Source organism: Lonchura striata, chromosome 1 (assembly GCF_050655825.1).
Source record: "Lonchura striata isolate lonStrDom1 chromosome 1, ASM5065582v1, whole genome shotgun sequence".
Lineage (NCBI taxonomy): Eukaryota > Metazoa > Chordata > Aves > Passeriformes > Estrildidae > Lonchura > Lonchura striata.
Window position 1 is genome coordinate 60,111,349 of NC_140703.1, and position 24,501 is coordinate 60,135,849.

Here is a 24,501-nt window from a genome sequence, read left to right on the forward strand (position 1 = left end):
CCTGTACCAGTGCACTGCCACCAAGTTCTTCCTCATGCTCAGGTGGAACTTCTTGTGCTTTTGTTTATGCCCATGACTACTTGTCCTGTAATTAAGCATCACTGAAAAGAGTCTGGCACCATTCTCATGGCACCCGGTTTGAGACCCTTATATGCATTGACGAGATTATAAGATATTAAATAGGCTTAAGTAACTGAGTGTTCTTTCTAAGCTAAGACAGCAACACATTTCTCCTATAATTCTCAGAGATGTTAAGTATTGGAAAACATCTTTCCCTCAAAATATTTGCTATCTAATTTTCCCTAGAAAAAAAATTTCATTAGATCTTCAGTTTTGTATATCTCACTATTCAAACTTAGTATTGTTGGTGGAGCAAAATTAATTAAAGTTGAGTGAAGTGGATTTCAGTAACCAGAGGTAAAATCTCAATTATCATTCAGCTCCATGGCACAATAACCTCTGATTTCATTGCAGACAGGATCCAAAATAAGTTCTGATATATATATATATATATATATATATTTATATTTCCAACTAAGTCCTCATGACATTCTTTAATAAATTAAGGAATCTTGGATATTTTCCTGAGAAGAAAGAATTCTGACATGGCAGGGTATTTGGTTTTGGTGGATATCTCCTTCCTCACAGTGGATGACTCTGGAGAGACCAGCTGAAGCAGAGGTCTCATAACACCTCAGTATGTCAGAACAGTTCCTGAGAGAAGGAAAAATTAGGCTGTAAGTGTCCATTAATTCCTGAAGTTATATTTTATTTTTTCTTCCAGTTACTGTGCCCCAGACTGCTGCCTCCCAGATGTGCCAAAGCACTATTGCAACCCGAAGTCATAAGTGAGTGGCTGGAATGCTTATGCAGAGGTACAAGGAGGCAACAGGGCAAGGGTGAAGCCTTGTGCGAGGCTGCTGCAGGGAGTCCCTGGCTCTCAGAGACTGCTGCTCTTTCCACTCCTCAGCTGCTGCTTTGAAACCCTTGCCTGAGGAGAGACACCCTTATGTGGAAACCACTGATCCAGAGATTCCAGTGAGAAATGTTCAGGTAGCATCTTCCATATAAACTCAGGGTGTATAAGGACCTTCCAGCTGTGCTGTTAGACTGTTTGTTCAGTTTCACAAAGGCCCTCATCACGACAATGGTTTTAGAAAGTGCCATTTAGGACAAACTGCGTCAGGTTACCAAACTGATACCTAGTGAGGATAACACTTGAGGGAAGATAACTCCTGCAGGCAAATACAGTTTGGAGCTCTTTTCATTTTTGCATGAGACCTCCTCCAGAAAGGGCTCTTGTTTAACACATCATCTTTATTTTACCACAAGGGTAAAAACACACTGCTGTAACTCATTCCTGAACTTAGACACATTGATTTTCTCTTTCTGACTTACTGGGAAATTTTGCTGTGTTGCCAGAGAACAACTCCACAATTCTGTCTTTGTGATCTGTGTAGGTACTTCTAAGGGCAGAATTTAAAGAAAGTGTTTCAAGGTTCTCTTTTGAATGACCTAATATTATTTCACTTGAAATAATCTGAGCATACTTAGTAGCACAAGATTTTGATAAAAAATGCTCTTTGAATAAAAAATATTTTATGCGCAAGTCGCATTGTCACTTTATATTAACTTTCTTATCCATTTCACCTTTATACTGTCCTCTGTATTCATTCATTTTTAACTAAGTTATCTTTTTTCAGTCCTGAAATAGATTTTTAAAAAGACAGGAGTGCCTGTGTCAGTCTTAAAGAAAGCTATCCTCTGGCAATTAAAATCTGCTTGAATTCTTCATAAGCAGAGGAAATTTTGTTAGAACTATGTTCTCACTGTAAACTAATGAAGTTAATGTATAACTCTTCCATCCTTGAATCTTTGAATCCTTTGCAAAAAGGCACTTCAGTACTACAGTGTAATTTTGCTCAGCGATTTTGACCTCCTAAGGGTTCTTCTGGTACAGAAAATTACCTAGACAGAAATGTTACTTTATATCAAAATGTACCTGATCAAATACAGTATAAATATCAAATTCTGTAAACTAAATTTTGTGAGCTTATTGTGCTGGGTTTTGATTCTGAAGCACTAAATGTGACATTTCTGTAAATAGGCTGCTTCTGTTACACATTTCCTCAAACTTCGACATGCTCTTAGCTAAAAAGATCTCCAACCTAAAATTAGTAATGACAGCACTCAGCATCTCTAAATGCCTGTTGTGATTTTTTTCCCCTAATTGTTCAATTTTGATCTAATATCAGATTATAGAGACAGATCAGTTAAGTGTAGTGCTGCATGATGCCATTTATTTGGCTGTAGCAAATAGGAAGACTATTAGCTAATGTCCTTTCTATCTTCAGAATCAGTAGATCTCAGACCCTGCTGCTGTGGTTTATGTCCAGGTATAATTGCAGCACACTTCACAAAGATTCCTAAATGCACTTCAGAAGACAAAATGACCTTTAAAGAGATGTTCTTCTTCTGCATGTGACCATGTCAAGGATCACAGCATGTAATGACACAGTTACACTGCAAATGACTTTTGGGAATGATACTAATGATTTTGAAGCAACATTTAAACAACCGGTGTCTCAACAGGTCATGTTGTTACCATGTTGTCGGTGGTATGTCAATAGATCATGAGAGATCACACAAATCTTCCAGTTAAGGTAAAGTCATTTCATTGCAAAGATTTTTGTAGTACTGCTTCACGTTCCTTATTTTCGTGAGTGCCTGTGTAAATGTAAATGGAAAGAAATAACTAAGAAGTCTCTTCTGGTTAGTTCTGCACTAATCTCAGTTCAGGTTAGGGAGTACCTTTGTATTCTTGAGATAGCTCTACTCCCTAAGCCACCATATAAAACATTTAACAGGCCCCTGCTCACCCTCCCAAAATTTTCTACTGTGGGATTTTAAACAGCAACATAATAAACCTACCTGCAAGGGCACTGCATCCTCTTTCATTAGCTTGGAAGAAATTTAACTTTACAGAATGCATCAAAATCCCTGCTGTGAAACTGTCATCTTCTGAGTGCAGTCAAAATACGCTCTATAATCTCTTATTCATTTTAAAATCAAAATTATTCAAGCCTCTGATTTTTCCTTTATTTTTGAGCTGCAGTTTTGGTGATTTTATAAATCCTGAATAAAAATAACAGATCATTATTCACAGTCCTTTTAGTCTTCATTAGCATAGAAAGACTCACCAGCTTGCTAAATAAACAGAACACATAGGTTAGACATATGTTTCTTCACCTGACTTATTTCATGATGCAGAAAGTACTTCAGTTCTATTTCAGCCCTTTCCTGTGTGAGAACAGAATGCACCAATTAATAATGTCAAATTACAGCCAGAAACCCATGCCTGAATGAGCTTGTCAGGACAATGAGACTTTTCTGCTTATTATTTTCAAAAAATTCAAGTGAAAGAGAGAAGCTGTGAGCAGTTGCAAAATTCTCTGTACTTTATCAGTGCTAAATAAAGGACAAATAAATATGTGTAAAAAGCTTGCATGTTTAATGCTTTAAAATAACATAAAATTTAAAAATCAAGCTTTATGTATGAGGCATTGTAAAAATGCCAATTTTTATATGCTTGGCAATGACAGTATCAGCTATTTAGACATTAATTTAAAATGTTTTTTAATTCCTATTTGTACAGTCTATCTTAATCCCTTATTCCACTTTTATTAGTATTATAAAGACAATTTAACTCTGAAAGAGAGCTGGAAGGTCTTGAATTTGATGTAGGACTCACCAAGAAAAAGAACCAAGAGAGGATTTGCCTGCCTTTTGAATAGTGTAGGTGTCCTAGACCCTGCCTGGACATGACAGATGTGAAAGGACACCCTGTGTCTTACAGCTGCTTATTTATTATCATTCTCATGCAAAATAAATAGCATTAATTGTTTTCAAAGACTGAGGGGATCTCCACCTCAGAAAATGGACCATGCATTATTGTGTCACTGCTGAGTACCACAGCAATTACATAACAGAGAATTCCCACTGTGAGAGGTGGGTAAAAATAAGCGCAGTAATAGAGAGTGAGTACAATAATAAGAAAGCATGAGCTTGCTATGAGCTCTCTTTCCCCAACAAGTCTTATAACACCTCCCAAAGTCAAACAACTTGTGGGTAGCTTGTTTGGCAGCTGGCTGAGCTGCTGCACACTTGCTGGAATAACTCACCCACAGATGTCTATGCCTGCTATCCTGGCAGTGGCCAGGCTTTGGAGCATTTCCCACAGTTTGCGGCAAGAAGCAGCACCGCAACAAGGACTGACTCTCCTCCCACAGGCTTGGTGCTTAGCTCAGCCCTACTGCAGCCATTCTCTTTAGACTGGAGGAGTGCTTACAGAATTCTTAGAGCAGGTTAAAATGGAAACCAATTTAGAAGTACTGTTATTACATCAGTGTATTGTGGAGATAATTAAAACAACTGTGTTCCCTATCCAGTAGGAATAAACAGATTCTTGCTGTATCTTAGTCTAGCAAATGAATCATGGTAAAGGAGAAATCACATCCTTCCAGCCAGGACAGTTGATAATTGTTAAATGGGTTAGGTGTAAGCACAGTAAATAAAGTCATCCAGTTACCTGCCATCATCTAAGCAGCAGTAGCTGAACTGGCTGTGGGCAGTGTCTTGTGAGGGGATTCAATAGCTCAGCTAAGAGCTGAAAAATCAATCTTTTGTCTAAATCAAATCAATTGATATTGTCAGCTAACACATAATTACAGAAAATTTACTTTTCCTTTGCAGTTATTTCATGCACCATTGTGTTCAAGATGTCTCTGTAGCAATGGCAAAACCTTCTGGGAAAGCCTCGAGTGTCAGCATATCTTTGACTATGTGGAGTCAGGTGGCAGCTGCACATCTGCCTTAGGTCAGACCTGCCACAGGACAGGTCTATGTTTCTATAGTGCTTTTTAGTATCTTTCTTCCGTGTTCACACAACAGCTATGAAGCAATGAATCATGGAGGCACAAAACAAGTTTCACACCTGCAAAAGATGCCTGTTCAGACGAGGCCACAAACCTTACCCCATGGTTAACTAAATACAATTATCATAATTTCTTCATTAGTTATGTTCGTAGTTATACCCTCCTTGAAAGGAGGAACTATTTACAGAGGAAAGAGTAAAATATTTACAGGATGGCCAAATTCAGCATGACAATTTCCCTCAGAAAAAATACACCTGTGTTTGTGAGAGCTTGTTATGGTAGTTGAAAACAATATTTTGGCTTTATTTATTCTGCCTCTCTATCCATTGTGGAGCAGGCTGGCACCTGCCCTTCTATCCTAAGGAAAGGGCTAAGTACAATTGTGCTGCTCCCAGAAACCTCAGCAGGGAGCTAACCTGTGCCAGCCCATTTTTTGTTGTAACTTATTTTCTCTCACTGGTCAGCAATTTGGAGGTCACTTGCATGGAAAAAGGAGAGAGCAGCTTATTGGCAGCTACTCTGCTGCCATGGTGATTCCTGGAGTACAGAGAATAGTGCATGAAGGATCATAGGGGGATACAAGGAGGTAGGAGTCATCATTTTTATACAGAACGCAAAATAATAGAGGAAAAAAAGTAATGTAGGTCTGTAACAGCAAAAATGAAATAACATTTATATATCAAAGAAAAAGAAGTCAGCAAAAGAGATGCAGAGATTGGAAGGATACGGATGCATGGCAAATTCATCAAATTGGCTTAGTATAATTTTAAGAAGCTGTAGTGGGACTGGGGAGATTTTTGTTTGCTCGCTTTTCTCATAAATTCACAGACAGAAAAATGCTGGCCAGCTCTAAGAAAGGGGCATCAGTCATGCAGGCATTTAGCCAACATCACTACTGGGCCCTATGAATGTCAGGTGCTATTCAAAAAGCTAATTAGTTTGTTTTCCTTCAACACTTTGTTGAAAGAATGTTTCATTACAATGCAAATGGTGTTAACTCACAACACAAGCCAGTCAAAATCTTTCAAAACACCAGACCTTTATCATAACTTGCCGAATAATAAATGCTAAACTCACTTTAGAAGATACAATTCATACTGGTAGCAGAATGCTGACTGTCAGACAATTTTACAGCCTTTATTATTCCAGGTACTTTGAGTCCCAAAGTAATTTGTCTTATTACCTCTGTTAACAATGGATTGGCACTTGCCACTGTAACTAGCTGGATTGATAGCTGAAAAGTAAACTACTGCCTTTGTGAAAAGAATATGGTTGAAACACATCCTACCCTGTGTTTTTTTCTGCTGCTGCTCCCTCCTTTCCTTCCTGCCAGCAGAAACTACAGCAGGGCCTCAGAGTATGACAGGTTCAGGAAAGCTGCAGCCACATGCTCACTCCTCTGTCATCTTTCCCAGCCCAATTACACATGAATTCAGTCTCTGTGCTGTACTTTCTTGCCCAATGACTTTCTCTGAACAGATTGCTGAGCACTTTCATTCCTTTCTACTCCTGCCTTCATTTGGGCTGGATCAAGACATTTCAAAAGTCAGACTGGATCAGCTCTTGTCAACTTATTAATCATTCATTAAGTCCACTTAATATTTTTGGCCTTTCCTTTGTCAAGTTCATTGATTCAAGCCATAGTGAAGCTCAGGTCCCAGAAGGGCGATGAGAGCTACCATGAGTGCTCTCCACTGAGGGTGCCATTGGCATGAGGTGCTGGTATCTGATGAAAGGCATCAGTTTATAGCACAGATGAAACACTGAGCCTACACTCTACACAGGCAAAGACAAGACAAAACATGTCTTTGTGTGAGGTGGTTATTGTCTTCCATGTGAGAGGAAAAATGCTGGGCTACAGACGCAACTGAAGGAGGTGTAAGTCTTGGCCAGGCAGAAAAAATGCACTTAATACAAGATGCTGATTGCTCTGCTATTCAGACCTGGAGGGTGGGCATTCAGTACCATGCTACAGTTTACAGTGCTTACAGCTGGCAGATTATACACTGATCTTACAGGACCCACAAATCAAGCTCTGGAAAGCCATTGTTGCTGAACAGAAGAGAGTTTGAATGACAAATAGGACGAGAAGAAAGGGTAAGACTCTTTTTCCTGGTGCCAGTCATGTTACTGACTTAGTAGTCTCAATGATTAATACTCAGAAGTAGTACTCAGAAGTCCTAAAAGAGTAGTAAGAGTAATGTTAATTCCACCATTTTCTTCAGATGAAAGTATTTTTCCCATTTTCACAGTAAGATCCAACTCAAACTCTTACTCAATGCAGGGATTCAAGCACTTTGCAGGCAGAAAGAAAACAATATAGAGATTAGCAAAATGCAATGCTTTTTTAAGTGCCATGATTTATTGTCAATAAAATGTGCAGACAAGTAGATGCGCTTTTAGATAGAAACAGTTTAGAGACCTTAAAAATAGTATTATTCACAGCAGAGTATTTTGTTTTGTTCTTGACTCAATCTCAACAATAGGTTAATAGACTGAACCTTGCCACTGCAAGGCATGCTCATATGTATGCAAAATAAAATATTTTATAGGACTGATGGCATAACTGATATTAAAATAGTAATTTATATCCACAGAAATTTTAAAGACACAGACAGAATTTTTAATATTATGATTGAAGAATCATTATTCAGACCTCTGTAAAAATTAAAACTTGCAGAACACTGTTTTGAGTATATCAAATCATTCAATTTTTCATAATTTCTTAAAGTTTTGTTGCTATTTAAGTAACTTTCTCTTTATGTCCTATGTTTTTTGAAGAACAATTTTTTTTTATTTCCAGTTCAAAAACTTTTTGATGCAATATTTATTTCATTGAAAGGCAACATTTAATATGATGGGTTTTTTACAGTGTTTGAGTTTTACACTGTGATTGGAGGTTGGTTGAACTGATCACCGGTTCATCAATCCTATAAGCTAGTATGTCTTTGGTCTTGCCTGTTTCTAATTCACACTACTGAGCCTATGGCCCCTTCAAGAGATTTATCCCTCTGGTTTTGGTAGGTCAGAAGCCTGCACTCAGATCCTGGTTAGAGTATTCTATAGCTCTCTTGCAGCCCCTAATATTTGGGTTTCTTCCACAAGTAATCAAGATTCGTGGGGAATTGGTGCACATCCCAGTCTGCTCAAATACAGAATGAAATCTTGGGAATTAGAACAACTACTCCCAGGAGGAGATTGACTTCACATCTTCACAAAGAAACAATTTTTAACAAAGTTCTGTTAAGAAACTTTCATTTGGATCTTCTGGACAGACTTTTTGAAAATAACAAAAAGTGGCTAGCTTTTATTTGCAAAACTCTTGACTGTTGCAAAATTTTGACTTCGCAAAACAACATATCAAGGACAAAAAACAGGAAATGAAATTGTGAAGGTGGATAATGTGCAAAGAGGAAGAGAAAGAGCAGAAAGAGTATGTAGGATGTGAGAAATGAGAGATCTGGATGGCTGTTGCCAGACAAAGCATCTGTAAACAGACCTTTGCTGCAAAGTGTTCCAAACACTCTACCAGTGTGAAGTAAAAGAGGGTCTATGCATCAATGAAACTGGATGTAAAAATAATCAGAGGACAGGTCTGCATTTAGATTAAGTGCATTAGAAATATTCACTCTGTTCTCTGTATTTTCATACTCTGAAATCCTAAAACAGAAAACCAAAACAAAACAAAAAACAAAGCAAACCACATCAGAATGAAATTCAACTCACAACTAGGAAGAGTATTTGCTTTTAAATATAATTGAAGTAAGGACAAAGTAAAATTACAGAACAGCAAGGCATGAACCCACTGCATTTTCTCTGTGTGATACTGTTCCAAAAACTCAGTGAAGCAAGATGCTCATACTGTGTAAAATATTAAATTATTCATTTGATTTGTATTTAATGGTTCCAAAAAACCCAAGCTGGTAAAACACAAACAACACTTAGTGCACCTTTTTTTTTTTTTTTGCTTCGGGAGGCGCTTGTTCCAACACCTTCTGCATGCAGGCTAAATTATTTCCCTCAAGTAAGTTTTGTTTCTATCCAACATTAGTAGAAAGGTGTATCGTCTTTCATTCCCATGAGACACATATGTTTTCACACCCCCAAGCACATTGCTTTCAACTGCTTGTTAAGCAGAGCCAATGAAACTGAGAATTCTTAAACAAAACACACATTAGCATGCCTCTTGTTTTCTTAGGTTTTCATTGCTCCATTTACTATTTAGAACTTCATCCCACTCCTATTGAAGTGAATAATGAAACTCCCATTGATTTCAATTTCAAAGCCTCTCAATTGCATTAACATCTAACTGTTGGAAAAGGGAAAGCAGATCTGTGAATGTTATGAACCAAAGTTTTGCTTCTGTATCTGCTCCACACTTCTGTACTATGGAAGTTACTGCTTTATCTGGGATATTTTCTACTTGTGGCCATGTTTGCTTCTCTTTTGCAGAGTGCTTCAAATTTTATCCAAGTCATAGTACTGATAGGAATAAAATGAAATTTAGAATATACCTCCCACCTTTAAAATGTTGCACGTTTAGTAGTTATCAATTATTATTTAAATTTTTGTAACAGAGGGACAGGAAGAGATGTTAATCTGGTTCATCTTCTGTTTGATAATAAATCTCAAAGAACACCAGCTACTGCAGAGATAATTACCCCAAGCACTAGGGCTGCCCTGTTCATTCTTCTGAAGTGACCGATAGTCTGGGAATGTTAATGCCACTTCCTCAGCTTCCATCAACTGCACAAGCTATCTCCCTCCTCCCACTTCTAAACACCTCTGTGGCTCTAGGGCTGTCAGCAGAGCACATGCCACTATTCCTTCTCTTCCTCTCTACAGAGTCCTGTTACCACCTGTTTAATAACCTGTTCCACTACCCTTCACCACCTCCCTTCTTCTCCATCCTTCATGCTTGAATGATATTATGGGTTCCAATTCATCTGAAGATGTTGATGCCAGTGAAAATGTCCTGAAACAGGCAGCCTGCATAATCACACTAAAACTTTTGCTTGAAGCATACAATCTCTGATGATCTGGCTGAGATCTTTCAGAATAGTATACAGTTCCACAAAGCTGGCTTCTAAAATCCAGTTCTGCTTTCCGTCCTTTCCATATTTTATATTATCCCATGTATTGAAACTGTCTGAAATCCCAACACACATACTTCCATCCCTGGGAAAAGTTCCTTTGAAAGAACTCTTTGACAAATCAGAGTATGGCTTGCATATATCAACAGACATTTGTTTATAAACATAACTAGATCTAATTGAATTAGTTTTTTATTATATTTGTTTAAAACAGCCTTAAAACAGCCACAGCTATATTTTTTTTTCTTCTCCCTTTTGAGAAAATTGCATTTTGAAGCTCAACAATCTTCATATCCACCCACCTCCTCAAGATGTATTCAAGTAAATGTAATCAGACTCGTTCTGAAGAAAAATATTTCATTGAGGCTAAGTAGAGGTTTTACATTTATGTGTGGGGGATATGTACTTTAAATAGCAGTCATTTTTCTCTTGCCTGGGCCAAGCCTTTTTGGTCTCACTGGCATTGGTCTGTTAAAGCCAATAAAACTGCAGTGGAGAGATGCAGACTCATTTTGGGCAATTTTGAATGATTAAAGAAAGAGGAAACTTTTAGCAATGTAGCTGCTTCTTGCTCAAATTAAAATAAAATTAAAAATAATTAAAAGGAAGTAGTGAGGTTTTGAACAAGCATTTGAATTTTTCTTTGCAGGACACATCCATCCACATGTTTTAGTGGAAAACAAGTATGATTTTATGTTTTTGTTTTTGTTTTTTTTTTTTGTTGTTTTTTTTTGGTTTTTTTGGTTTTTTTTTTCAGAATTCCTCATCTCCACAGGAGGTAGGCTTTCTTTCTTTTGAATATAAAAAAATCCTGATGCGCTGTTATTTGTGGTGACAAGTTCATTGAAGAACAGACCCTTCTTTCTTTTCCTGATACTTTCAAGAACAACTTGCCGAGTGACTTACTGGTCACCTTCACAGATTGTGGCAAAAAAAATACCAAAAAAGGAGCAATCAATAAGTTGTTCAACTTTTCTAACACTTTCAACCAGATTGAGCCCGGCCGTGTCCGTGCCGGGCGGGCTCCCCGGCTGTCCCGCTCACCGCGGGGCCACACGCAGCGGCCGCCCCGAGGCTCTGCCCAGCCGGGCCGGGCCGGGAGCGCTGCGGGCGGGGAGCGCAGCACGGACAGACACGGGGAAACCGAGCCACGGCAGCGAGGGAAGGACACTCGGCTGAGTCTGCGGAGAGCTCATCCCGCAGCGGGCACAGCGAGTGACACATCTGAGCCCCAAGGGGCTGCTTTCCAAGGGCAGAGGGAACACGGGGAGGACACAGCCGGGGACCGACAGGAGGCATCAGGGGAGCGGGGCAGGGTAAGGGCTCCCCAAGAGAAGCCAACGCGGGGAGGAGCGAACCTCACACCCAATTCTGCTTCCCGGAAGGGATGGGAGACAGGGAACTCTCCAGAACCAAAGGAGTGTGCTAGCTTTGACAGACAGGGCTGAGACAAGGAACAAGGGAGCTGTACAGGCGGATTGACATGTGCATTGACAAACATTTTGGTGGGGGAAAACTGGTGAACACCTCACGACTGAACCATCAGGGAAACCAAATGGAGTACAGAGAATGAACCACCACAAACTGACAACAAGGAATATTAAAACATACCACAAAAGAACAAACTGTAAAATAACAGACTACCACACCAGATAGTTTTGGAACATAGATATTCTATATTCCTCTATTGTTTTTATTCATTCCCTTTAGCACATTACTGGCCATGAAGCCAAGAGGAGGTAAAAAGAAAGGTCTCTTCATCTGCTTAGCCCATCACATAATGTAGGGTTTTCTCAGTGTACGGTTTTTGAAGAATGAACACTTTACATTTTTTTAAAATTTTTAAAATTTTAATCTCGGGGAATCTCATGTTATATTTAATAGGTTTTCAAAGGCAGAGCATTGTCTCCTCCTTTCCAGATCAGAACAACAAGTTTGGGTCACTTCTGACTTAATTCTAGCAGGTGAGAACCTCTAGTGCCAATATGCCAGCAAGTCACAGACACACTGACACAAGCACTCATACCGAATGACTGCACCAATGTGAGACCATTTCTTTCTAGTTGTCCAAGTGAACAGGATAAATATATATATTTCATATATATAATATATCATATACAATATACAATATACTATATACTATATATTAAATATTAGATATTATTAGATAATTATATATATATGTATTTGAACAGGATAAATATATATCTATACATACATACATACATACATATATATATATATATATATAAATAACTTCTTGTCACCCATATAGCCATAGATTTTTCCAAAGGAAGTTGCCTTTTTCTATTATCCTGCTCCCCATTCGAACTAAATCTTCTCTGGAAAAATATGAAGATAATTCCCAGAAGTAGGGGTGAAAAAAAATCTCCATTCAATTATATATTACTGATTAAGGCGCTGTGAGTAAACATATATTTTTTCCTATCTAAACTCAAAAAATTCCTCATGCAGTATCTGATTCTGGGTAGCATTTTCGTATTTGGGATTGATGATAATAGTCTTACTTTATTTTATAGACTTGGGGAAAATAAGCATAAGTGGAAGGTGAATAAAAGACTCAAAACTTCACTTCCTGTAAGAAATAGCACAAATATAAGAGCCATTCAACAATTCCTGAGTGTTTGTATATTGCACAAGGCTGACAAACTCATGCATTCTAAATCCTTTTGAGGGGCGGACTACTCACAGATGCCTCAGCTGTACTCTTATTATGCAAATGTATGTTGACATAAAGTTGCCCAGATATCTGAGAACTGCATTACCCTAGTAATTCCCACAGCCCTGCCTTAACTCCTACCCTTCTCTACTAACATCATTCTCCTTCCATTGTGGGCGGCTTTAGAGCATACTGATGCAAAAGAGCAGAATTTGCCCCTTAAAGTAACAGAGAGATTGACATATGTTTTCTCCATCCATTTGGCTAACCTACAATAAAATGCCTGGTGCTCCATCAGAGTTTGTAATTGATTGGCCAGTAAACAGCTTGTTGATAATAACATATTCTCGCCATCTGATGTTTTGAACAATCCAGTAGCAATCTGCAGCAATGGTATTTACACTATGTTCCCTGCACTGGGCATGGATCCAGCTTTTACCACCACCAAGAACAAAGAAGCAGGAGGTCTGTCATAACCTTCAGAAGTTTTTGTGAGTAATTTTAAGGTTTTCAGAGACAGTTTGGCTTCTAGCAGAGGATTTGAACACAGAAATATTTTTCGTGTTCTTTGTTTTATGTATCATAATGGGGAAAGAAAGATGTACAGAACAAGTTTTCATAATAGATAAGCATTTGAAGGACATTGTCTTTGACTTCCTGCAAAGACAGAGTTCAAGCAATGCTGAGAACATCCCATCAGTCACGTTAGGTGACCTTGGACTGATCTTCTAAGTTGCGTAATGCAGTGTATCTCAAACCATGTCCTCTGCCTATTTGGATTGTTTGCATTATCTCCCTTTGGGATCCTCCTACAGAATTGAGATCACAGAGGAGCTTGCTGTATGCATGTTTGTGACCTCTTTTGGTATTTTGCTCTCTATAATCAAATATTTTTAAATTATATACAAATAAGGACATGCAAGTAATAGCACTGACAGAAGTCTTAGTAGAAGCAAGGTCTCTCCCAGTGTCAGAAATATTCCTCAGCTCTCTATAAAAGTTCAGTACAGGCACTGAGAGTACAAGTGCTAATGTCCTGAAGTGTGAGACTGAGGAACATACCAGGATGGAGATGTGTCCAGAACAGAACACGAAGCTACTGAAGAACAGTCAATTGCCTTCAAAGTACTGTCTAAATTTAGGCAATTCCATTTCTTTACAACAGCAGGGCAGGGCTTGAGAGGATCTAAGCCTTGCACTTCACTTTCAAGCTGCTCATTTCAAACGCTCATTTCCATTTTAACAGTGAGTATATTTTCTTTAACAGAAGTGTATCTACTGCATGTAATTATAAGGCTTAATAATGGTCTCAAGTTGTGTTCTTATCAATCACATCCCAATGAATTTAACTGATTTATCTGGCTTTTTTATAACATTGAAAATGAGACCTTTCCCCCTCCCAATGTCCATGATATTCCAATATTTGCTATATCTGTATAGAATAACAAACAAAAAGACATAGCACCTATTGAACACCTTCTTTGCTTGTCTTTTAAAATATCCCCAGCTGTCCTGTTGCTTGGAGCTCCTTTTTACTTCTTTCAAGAGGACCTAAGGTCCCAATGTCAATGGTTATTAGGTTTAAGTTCTTTGTTGTAGCAATAAAAAAGTCTTCTTGGCTAAAGGAAATTTAATGTCTTCCATAAATTTAAAAAATATTTTCATATCAGATTATTGTACAAAACTATATCTGCCCACACTTTTTCTTAATTAAAAAAATCGTAAGCAAATAAAAAATGTTAGTATTCTGCTTAGTAAATCCTTCTTTGAAGATATCCCTTTAATTGTGAAGATTTTCATTTACACAATCTAAGAATTAACACTGTTTATTTCAAACTATTTGTTTTCTGAATACTCATCTGAAGTTATCTCACAATTTAATCTCCAATGGAGCTTTTTATTCTTTGACAGTATATTGGCTACATACCAGTTTGGGGTTTTTTTATCCTTTTCACAGTTTCTTCAGCTCAGCTGTTCCATATAAGCTGCCAGCATTTTTAAATGGCTGCTTTCATTATTATTTAATGTGTGTTGGTTTCAGCAAATATTGTAACTACAACTGTTGCTTATTATGGGTCTTTTTTTTCCCTATAGTCAGTCAACTGGCAACATTCCAAACTCCTTTTTAATTTCCTATGACTAGAAAACTGTGCTTGCAAGGTCTACTCACTCTTTCAGATGTTTGACATCATTACTATTTAATATGCTCCTTCAAGAAATGTTGTTGCCACAGCATTTCCTGACAGCTTTACAATTCTGTTTCCTCATTAAATACAACTGTAATTGTGCTTAAAAAAAAATTACTTTGAACACAACTATTTCCCACTCTGTCCAGCAATACCATAGGAGACTGGCTCACTACAGATTTGTTATCTTCCCTGAGTTTCCTGAAAACAACTGCACCAAAGACCTAATGTAGTTCTCAGAATTTCCAAGAAAATTTTAGTATCTACTCACCTAGGCAAGAAATAGGGATAATGGAGTGGCTCAGCACCTCTGGTTCATGTTTACATTATCAGTTTCAAAAAGGGAGGGATGAAGAGGTTTCAAAAGTCTCTGGAATCTTGCCTTAGTCATTTAAACAATCCAGTATTAATTAATGCTTCCAATTCTATTTAGACTATTTAGATCTGCAAAGTCATGATAGAATTTTTACATGGCCTTTGAACCTTGAGAAAACCTTGTGGGTATTTTTTCTCATGATGACTTACACAATAAGTAGATGTCCCTATCAATAATGCACCAGAGAAATGTAAATCCTCCTAAATATTTCCTAAAATTTTTTGTTCACTGCCTAGCCTTCTATTCATCCCCCTTGTTAATTCTGCTCTATATCTTGACATTTCCCCACAGGCATCTAAATAAAATTCTATTAGAGTACCCAGCTGGGAAAGAAACCCCTTCCTCATCTTCCTTTTCTTTTTCTCCTCTGCCTCACTTGTCTCATTCAGGACTAAACATACTCTTAAAAACAATTAACCTTATTTTTCTAGCATTTTCATTATAGGGTGAAGAAGGAAAAGGTATTTCTTCATCTGAGACATTAAAAGCAAGGTGAACAGGAGGGTAGGAATGGTGATTCAAGGCATGTCAGCAGGAAAAAGGCTTGCAGGTTGATAAAATTGGAGAAGGTCCATCATTAGGTGGTAGAGATGCAAAACTACCAGAAGGTATATGTGTTTCTTTCTTAAGCATTTTTTCAACCATAAACAACATGGAATCTTTTTTTCTATCATACTCTAAAGCTGTCTGTTATGTGTAGCTGAAACTGTGAGGTTCTAATCCCTAAGCACTGAGAAAGCTTAACCATGGAGTAAAGATTTACCTTGTGGGAAAAGCAACTTTTGGAGGGAAGGATGGCAGTTTGAGACTGTGACCTGCCACAGCAACTGGGGCACTTTTAAACCCAATAATATATTATTTGAAATGCAGGATCTTGCCTTTTCTATCAGAAATATAGTGACTTAATTTAGGATGGAACAGTATGTCTTGTCAAATGCATTTTTTTTAATCCTGTCTGTTCATTTACTTCTCCTGGGGAGAGGATATGCGTATGAGAAAGAGAGAAAACAAACCACATATAACAGATATTGCCAATGTTGCTCAGCAAATTACAAGTTATTCAAACCCTGTTATTTGATGGCCACACATTATTTTATTCACAAACAGGAAGTAGGTCTCCAGTAGCACAGACCTTCATGGTACCTTGTTCAAGCATTTGCATTTATTGCAAGGAAAAATAAGTTTTAATTGGTTACTGTATATCAAGATATTTTATTTTAATCTTTATAGTTGCACAGTAGTTGCAGTTTTGAATTCCATTATGCAGCCTTCAAGTTTAGGTAAGAAATGGGTCATTTTGCATCAGGTAGAATCATAGTCCAAGTCATCAACCATAACCCACTATTACAGCTATATCATTATGCAAATTAATACAAGAGTCCATGAATTCAAAATTAAAACAATTCTTATATCAGGAAAATGTATGCAATCTGCATTTCCATCAGATATTTATCAGACTAAGTTTCTAATGGAAGTGATTATTTGAATTATGCATGAGTATTTTAATTATTTAAAACCTACACATTTCTAACAAAACAATTGAGTTCTACCTGTCTAAAAGAAGCCTTTTCAAACTTAATATGAAGATACAGAATAAGTAGGTATTCACATATTAAGAACATGTAATTGTTTGTTTGTATTTTCCAATTTCAGTTCACTAAACACAGTTATATTTGCATTGAAAATAGAATTTCTTACAAATGTTTCTTTCTGCTATGCTGTTTAGTTTTTAAAATCTGTTTTCATGTACAAAATTACCATCAAATTTGTTTACATCAAAACAGGAACTACATAAATTAACTTCCCAATGAGATGTGCCTTAAAAGAATATTAAGGTTGAAAAGTTGAGTGCTCAAATGAAGAACTAACAAAATTAAGTTTGCCTGTGTTACTCACATGCACATACATCTTCCATCCCTTGTGAATTGGTGATGTTTCTAAATCTTCCAAAAATACCTCTTCACATTCATGCCCATTCAATGGTCAGGAATAGCAATTATTGTAATGAAGTCATTATAGCTATGTATATGTAATATTGCAATTTTAATTCCATCTTAAATATACAATGCTTCTATCTTCATCATCCAATTTGTTTTACAGAATTCATGTTACACCTAAGATAAAAAAAATCAATTTAACCATAAATTTTAATAGAGGAATTTGCTGCATCTGTAAGGAGTCAATGTGGATAAGGAGACAACACGGGACCAGGTAAATCAGATAATAAGTTTCCACATCCCTTTTCCAGTGTTAAAAGTTATAGCTATACGTAAGAGTTTGGCTGGACTAAGAAGCAGATTTTTTGTAAATAAAAGTTATGTTACAAGCAAAAGTGAATGTTTTCTCTGAGAAAATTAATACTGGAATTCAAGTGATCTGCTCCAAATACCATACCTATAGATCTTGGTAGATATAAAATTAGGAGTGTGAAAAATTTGTCTTGTATTTCCCTTCAGATTCTTAATTATTAATTTTACTGATGCATTTTCTCTTGTGTTTATCTTGTCACTGTTTTCATTTTCGTTCATATTTACACTAAATATGTAAATGCAGTCCCAACACATTAAATAGCACATATATTTAGAATGTTAAACATACACTGTACATCAGAAAATGCTCTGGAGTGTCTCCCAACAGAGTTTTGCTATCTAAAGTTAATGAGTTTTAATGTACGGTTTCCTTGTACCTTTCCTTTTTCTGCACATCAATCTGTTCATGGCATCTGTCAAGCATGCAATAGGAGGGAAATATTCTCTGGGGCTGTCAGTGAAATGACACCTTTCTCCTTTACTGGAGTTTGAAAATAATGCCCATATTTCTCTGAAATTCTCCAGGCAATGTATGTCTGCCTTACAGAACCAACACCATCTGCCCAGGCAGATTCTTAGAGCCAATGACACATAAAAGATTTTATCTGATCTCTGATGTCAAAGATATTACATTAGGTTATCAAACTTCTACTTAACTAGATGACTTACCTGCATGCCTGACATTCAGATAAAATGGTTAAATAGAACAGTGACTAGGGTTAATTCACTGTATTATCACAATCAATTATTATAAGCAAGGACTCTAGTATATGAAGAACAATGCAATTACATGTTCAAATAAAGGCTGGAACACTTTGGCATTAAATCACTGCATGGCAGATGACCATATTAAAGCTATATGTGTTTTAGCATTCCTGAAATATTTAGAAGCACACATTGTATCTGTAGGCAACATACAGACCTGTACTTGCCCTACAATTAATCATTGCACAAGCAAGCCTCCACAGGTTTTCATTTTGAGTCTAGCAAATGCTTTGTGGTTTCCTGAAAAAGCTCAGAATACTCAATATTAAGAATTTCACCCACTTTTGAACATGTCTCAAATGAGTTGCCTCAGTTATTCATTTATGCAACTGTAAAATGGGTGTACTGTACCCATCTGTCTTAGTTGATGGAAAGATATTTATCCATATAAATTTGTTTCTTCAGTAAATTGTTTTTGAGGGTTTATTGAAGAACCATTCTTAATTTTAATAAGATAAATAAAAAATCTGAAGTAAAATTAGAACTGCAAGTCAACCTGAAGACAATGTGGATTTCCTTCTGGTAGTTGCATTTACTCTCCAGGCCAGCTGTAAAAGTACCAAATGTCAAGGCATCACCATTTACAGATGATATCAGAATTTTTACCCAAATAAATCATGCTGCTTATTATCATTACCACAGCACCTTCAAGTATGATGACTTCAAATGATTCCTCTCTAACCTGGTGATCTCATCTTCTGTAATTCCATTTCTTCAAACTGGCTCACCCTTGTCCTTTAACATTAATGGCAAAGAAATTATGACTATTGAGTGAGAACTACACTTACATTAAGAGAAAAACTTATTTTTAACTATAATTTTTTCCCCAAGGATATATTAAAAATCATAATCAAAAAATAAATGAGGACATAGCACTGATCTCTAGTAGAAAAGAAAATAACCATGCGCTTAAGCAACACTGTCTCCAACAGGTTTGAAATGCACTGCCTAAGTGTCTTCCTGAAAAATTATGATTGATTCTGTTGGTGCCAGTGTGTCTGAATTTTATTAAGTCACAGCAATGGGGGTACACTGTTTTTACTGTTTTCTTGAATGTGGCACAACCTAATTTCAACATTTCATTTGATGAGTAAGAACATTTTCTATAAAGAGTTGATTATTTTTCTACAATATGAATCCTTTCCTAGAAACAAAATACTTAACTTCACTTTTCAGAGCAACTCAAATTGAATTCATTGGGAGATTTGAGCTGTTTAATACTATATGTCTCTTTTACCCCTTTAAATATCGTATAAGAGACTACTATTTTTAATATAAACATTTAAGCTCAAAATTAATCTTAATGTTATTGATTACAAAATTTACTAGAAGACCTAATTTGATGTAAGTCTAGGATGGTGATTTTGATCAGTAATTTGTAAATAATTTTCAAAATATCATTTCTGAACTTTCTGCCAAAAAAGTTTCAGCTTAGAGCATTCCAGCATTTCCTTTCAGAGATAATTATGACCAGAGAAAATTATTTTTTTTACCAAGTGTACATCAGTCTAGAAACATGAAAAAATAAAAACAGTTCAATATCTATGCAGCTGGGCTTCTTTTATTTCATTCAAAAGTAGTTGGTGTTTTTCTGTAGTTCCTTCTAATCTTCCTTTGTTTTACTGCTTTTAAAAAAATTCTGTTTTATGCATCATAGTAGACAAGAAAAATACTAAATCCAGGTTTTTCTTATTCTCTCTATAGCAGAGAAAGAACCAAATCCTAATGACTGCTTTAGAAAATCAGACCTTTATGGCTTACAACTAAACCAAGGAGACCTTGGCCCCAACAGGGTTTAGGCTGACACGAATACTTGTAGGGGATCAGCATTACACCACTTACCAAATATTTTTGTCAGAGAATACCACAGTCGCCCCACCAATTCCTGCAACACAGAATAGACAAAAAAAATGTACTATTCAACCAATGCAATTTCTTTTTACTACTCCTTTTGCAAATGAGTATCCATTTATTGCCAGTTTGACCAAGGAAAATCTTTCAGCCTCAGGCTAATAGTCTGTAACTGTAAGACATGAGCTCTTCTGCTAACCCACCTTCTAAAACCCCTGCTGCTGGGACCTGGAAGTCGCCTCCCTGCTTCAACATTCTAAGTAAGAAAGCAAACTATGTCAGCATAAGTCACTTAAAGAGCAGCATCTGTGCTTGTCTTTCCTGTCGTCCTCTGGTACTTCAGACACACTGAATAATTGAGCTTGCTGGACTCCGACCAAGTTATCTATCTCTGACGACCGGTGTGCTGTAAATTCATACAGAAAACTGTTATATTCCACTGAGCTGCAGCTCCCTAGATAAAATGGTAAATTTTCTGCAGATCTTCCTGTCAACTTCAACCTGAAGGTAGGATTTAGGAAGGTTACATTTCTCAGCAAACAGTCAGCTGGAAGAGCTTTTTCAGCACCTCTCAGTATTTCCCTTTAGTAAAGCAAGGTGAGGGGGTTTTTTCAGCCCTTAAAGAAAAATAAAAATTGAAGACATTTATTATGGTTACAAGACTTCAGTAGTTCCAGAAATGTTGTCTTGAGGTCACTGCATTGTCAGAAGACCTGAAGAATTGCTTCTCTGCATGAAATGTAACATCAATACCAGGTTTCAGCAGCATTCCAGCCAGCAGTGAAGTAATTTGGAAGATATTACATTTACAGGTTCATTGTTTAATGTTTGCTCTTTCTCTTGTCTATACTTTCAGTTGAACTCCTTTAAAAAATCAGACAAATCAGTATCAATCTCTAAAATTGATGGCTCTGAAGACAAATAATTTTGGGGCAAAGAGTCAGACTATCAGCTACATTTTTTCCTAAAATTTTCAAGAGTGGATATGTGTATTATATTTAGATTAAATTTTTTTAAAAAATATTATTCCCATATTTATTCTGCACAACTGTGAGAAGTTCAGTAGATGAGAAATGATACATAAGGTCTGAAAGGTCCAAAGCCTGTGCTGAGTAAGCATCATTCCAATCTGCTGCTACAGCTAAGTGGTAAGGCACGTTATTACAAAGTCCCTGATTCATCTCCTTTCATTAGAAAACTTTCAACTGTAGCAACAACAAAAAAAATCCTTTTAATGCTTTTTTCTACTTTTTTCTTTTCTTTCCATACTAACACCCACTCTGGTGCTGAGAGTTTAGAAACTGCTTTTTCTGAGTCTCTTAGTGGTTTGCACTATTCCAAACACAAAGCCGTTGACTGGCACTTCAGAAAGTGATGTGAATAACTCACAGCATATTGGTTTTGACAACATAAAATAAAGGATTTGCCCCCCTGCTGTTATTGCCTGGCGGTGCTCTTGTAGAAAATAAAAATAGCTTCCAGAGGTAAAACTTTGAGGGGTACAATTACACCATTTGTGTAAATGGAAAATCTGTGAGGGGAAAATGACATGAGCTCTATATTATCAGGGCTCAGAACTACCACTGGTTTTTTGAATTACATGGCCACCTGTCACAATTTTACTTGAGATGTCAGTGAAATGGTAGGAGCCTGTACTAAAATGAGATGAGTAGCATTTAAAATATTTCATCACTGCTGATCTTCACATCTGCATGTAATATTTTTAGACATAAATACTGTTGAAAAGTCATTGGCTTTCCTTCCTCACTGTCTCATAACACAACCTGATAAATACCAAATTTACTTTTCAGTAAATTATGTATTAATGCCTTTATTATTCAACCACAAACATCATTAAATAATGCACCAAGCACTAATAATCTGATAAAACCAACAAAATCAGGGTTTGCTTTCAAAGAGCACATTAATCTGGAAGAAACTTTAATTGCATTAGAGAAGTTACTCTTTTGTCTACCACTTGTCATAGAAATGTGTTTTAACATACTTTCTTAGCATTCTATATAGATCAAACAGTATACAATACACAGGAATGCCTTAAGGCACTACTGAACTGCAGCCATGTCTTCAGCAAGATATAGTTATTTAAAAATACACAGCAACACAATGCAAGCTTTACTGAAATTAGCATGAAAATATTAATAGAAATAATCTAGTGGGAAAATCTTGGTTTTCTGTTTTGCCCTGAGTACAAGAGCAATCATTTCCATTTGTATAATTTCCCCGTAGTTAGACCATTTATCAAAAAAGGAGACTGCCCCAACTCTAGGCCCTTGTCAATGACCTTGTCAGTGGCAACAGCCTCGGCTTTAGTTGGTCACTTTGCTCAAATCTGCCTCCTGATTTTCCTTCACACAACCTGCCGCAGCCTTGCTACTCCGCAATAAGCTGTGCTTATTTCCTCATCACATCTGCAGGATTCACTTTTCCTGTTCCTCAGATAATGTCATCTATCTTTTAAGTTCCTCAATCTGATTGTATACTTCTGGATCCCGCTTCACCCTCATATACAGATTTGCAGCCCAAATACAAACACCTCTCTCAACTCATTCTCCTTCTACTCTCTCCTGTATATTTGGCCCATCTAACATGTCCAAATATGAAATTCAATACACTTTGAAGACATGCTGCATCTGGTCGTCTGAAGAAGTATAACTCAGAATTGTTTGACATTTCTGATACTAATGTTTCTAATCTTTCCCTCATAAAACCTTAAGTGCAAGGGCTGTGAGCCCTCTTCTTGGATGAAATTACATCCAGAAATAAATCTATCTGTCCCTTCATTTTACACATTATCACTGAGTAAAGTAAAAGAACAAGAAATAAAAAAGAATATAAACTTATGTTCCATTCCTTGAATGAACTAACTCCTGATATCACACATGCGGGAGGCTCGAGGCACAAGAGCAGCAGGGGTTGGGGAAAAACAAGTACTGTATCTACCAAACCCCTTATAATAACATCCAAAACTTATAACTGATATAGAACTATTTGCAATTCTACCTCCTCCTTAGCATCTCAATATGCTGAATCCTGAAAGGTAAAAGGAACAAAGGGGAAAACAAGGGATGAAGCACATTGATAACACAGATTAGCTCTTGTCTCCACTACTCATCCTATTTTTCTTTTTTGCTTCTGTTTTACAGTTTTTCTGTTTTGTTTCCACTTTTTGGAGTTGCTTAGTGATTATCATTATGGCTTCTAAATCATTTTACTTTAATTAGTAAGGCTTTGATCCCAAATAATTTTCAACGTGGCCAAGTGCCAGTCAGGGTTGAAAATAATTTCTGTCCACTATCAGTTTCAGAATGCAAAAAAGGTCAATCTTTGTACAGCAAACCAGTGAAAGATGAGGGAAGATTTTGTTAGAGGTTGATTAGAAACAGTGCCACAAGTGATTTTTTTCCTCATTGAACACCAAATGAAAACAGTTAATAGTTTATTTCCTTTGTGGCATGTGGTGCCATTGTAAGATAGTTGTTGCTATATTAATTCCATCAGCTTCTTAGATTTATGCCTTGATGTATATTCAATCTTCTTCCTTAGTACTTTTTTCCCTTCCTTTTTTTGAGTGATTATTTTTTTCTTATGCGGTTTTTCCACCAGAGTTGCTTTTACATTGAGACCAAAGGGGCTTTTATTTTTCTTTGCTTACATTTTTTATCGTGCAAATTTGAAGTTTGACAATAATGGAGCAAGATAAGAGGCTTTCCCTAGAGCCTCTGCAAATCCTTTGCACAATGCTTTGGAGTTTAGACAAAATTGCTAAGCCCTTCAGATTGGTATCTATTTAGCCAATGAGAATTTGTATTATGATCTTTGTTATAAAGAACACCATGGGACAGCAAAAATGTACTTATAGATTATACTGAAAAAATAAGGAGTGGAATTCTAAGATGCTTTAAATAACTTTAGGGCAGAACATGAAGCACTTAGTCATATTGGTGAAGTACTAATCACTTGAAAAGACCCACAGAATTAAGTCTTAGAATTTGTGTAGGTATTCTTCAACGTGACAAACACCTCTAAAACCCAGACCATAAATTACTTTGTTTTGCGTCCAGTAAATGATGCATGTAAGGCCCTAAATTTCATCTTGAATACAACACTGAGGAAAAATTTATTCTTTAAGTGGATAGTCATAGTTTGTGATTTATTTTACCTAACTTATGACACTTAGGACACTTAGAGTCTCTTCAGTCAATAGAGAGAGAGATAAACCTTCAGAGGTGACACATTATTTTTGATTTAGACAACAACTGACAGAAGTTACCCTACATGCAGAGTAT

The 24,501-nt window shown here is 36.7% G+C and overlaps 1 long non-coding RNA gene across 2 annotated transcripts in view; it reads right to left on the reverse strand.

Annotated features, from left to right (window-relative positions):
- Positions 1–16,410: 16,410 nt before the first annotated feature.
- LOC110470887 (uncharacterized) overlaps positions 16,411–24,501 on the reverse strand; it is a 78,981-nt gene continuing 70,890 nt past the window's right edge. The window contains exons 4-6 of one of the 2 annotated variants that reach the window (XR_014954416.1): positions 20,186–20,228; positions 18,989–19,078; positions 16,411–17,383 (exon numbers count right to left, since the gene is read on the reverse strand). This is a non-coding gene — a long non-coding RNA (uncharacterized LOC110470887). The remainder of the gene's footprint in view (positions 17,384–18,988; positions 19,079–20,185; positions 20,229–24,501) is intronic. The other variant, XR_014954417.1, reaches the window with a different exon arrangement.